Source organism: Octopus bimaculoides, chromosome 30 (genome assembly GCF_001194135.2).
Source record: "Octopus bimaculoides isolate UCB-OBI-ISO-001 chromosome 30, ASM119413v2, whole genome shotgun sequence".
NCBI classification, from domain to species: Eukaryota; Metazoa; Mollusca; class Cephalopoda; order Octopoda; family Octopodidae; genus Octopus; species Octopus bimaculoides.
In genome coordinates, this window is record NC_069010.1 from 3894065 (window position 1) to 3895367 (window position 1303).

A 1303-nucleotide genomic window follows, 5' to 3' on the forward strand; every position below is an offset into this window, starting at 1 on the left:
TTCATTTACGATTTTCGCGTAAACTGACGTTGCAAATGGAAAATGGTACAGAAACAATTGTAACTTATAATTAAAGAATTGTTAAGGAATTTTCTTCGTCTTCTTCTTTTCATTGGTATATAAGGTATAAGTTAGAGGTAATGTAATCATCTAAGGGATAGATGGATCTATCAAAAGGTATACCTGGTATTTCCTCAGTATGTGTGGTCCTTGTTATAAGGTATACGGTAGTAGGTAATTTAAAAGGTAAAACCGTGGTTTAATATATATAAAAAAACGATAAGAAATGGAGCAACAATAACAGTTGGAAGTGTATCATTGGCGTTATTATTGTTCCATTTCTTATCGCTTTATATATATATATGTGTGTGTGTGTGTGTGTGTGTGTGTGTGTGTAAGTATTTGCGTATGTATGCATGCATATTTTGTATGTATGCATATATAGGTGTGTACTATGCAAGTACGTACGCACTTGTGCATTCATATATGTATGCAAGTCTGTTGAAGGCTAAGCAGGACGAAACTTCGAAGTCACTATCAATACTATTCTTAATGAAATAATAAATAAATATGCCTACTCTGCAAAAAAGTATTGGGTGATCGTTCGGTTTAACGTTAGATTGTTTTTATTGTAACTTACAAATCAAACGTGTGTGTGTGTGTGTGGAAAACAAACGTGTGTGTGTGGAAATCAAACGTGTGTGTGTGTGGTTTTCGTAGAGAATGTAATAAACACTAGCAGCAGATCCACACACCGCCTTTCAACAGGCCTTAACCTGTATGAAGCCCCTCTGCACCGAGTCACAGACACACACACACACACACTCTCTCTCTCTCTCTCCAGCAGAATTCCCCTTTCTCCCAAACCCCTATAAAATAAATATTAACCGCCCCCCAACAACACCCAAAGTCTGATCAACATTAATAACAAGAACAACTATAATAATAATAATAATAATAATAATAATAAATGAAGAAAGAAATAAGCTTGCCTTATCGGAGTAACATGGGTGGATCGCGACTGAGTTGGTGGGGGTCGAATGTGATGATCAGTGAAGAATTGGAGTAAAAGAGCCGATGAGAGAGGTTGTCCGGCCGGACGTTTCTGTGGCAGGGAAAGAGTTGAGAGAAATGCAAGTGAGAACGGAAGGTGAAACTCGACGGAATGAGAGAGAGAGAGAGAGAGAGAGAGAGCGAGGAGATGGAACTGTATGAGGGTGTCAGTACGCATGCGTGGAGATGGCTTTTTTTTTTTGTCTAGGTTGAGTAAACAGTTTACAATGACATTCCGGTTACACTATAT

General features: G+C 37.9%; 1 protein-coding gene across 1 annotated transcript in view; it reads right to left on the minus strand.

Annotated features, from left to right (window-relative positions):
* Positions 1 to 1204, minus strand: part of LOC106867258 (acyl-CoA dehydrogenase family member 10) — a 49638-nt gene extending 48434 nt beyond the window's left edge. The window contains exon 1 of the mRNA XM_052978082.1: positions 993 to 1204. The gene's annotated coding sequence lies outside the window, so the exon portion shown is untranslated. The remainder of the gene's footprint in view (positions 1 to 992) is intronic.
* Between the last annotated feature and the right edge of the window lie 99 nt (positions 1205 to 1303).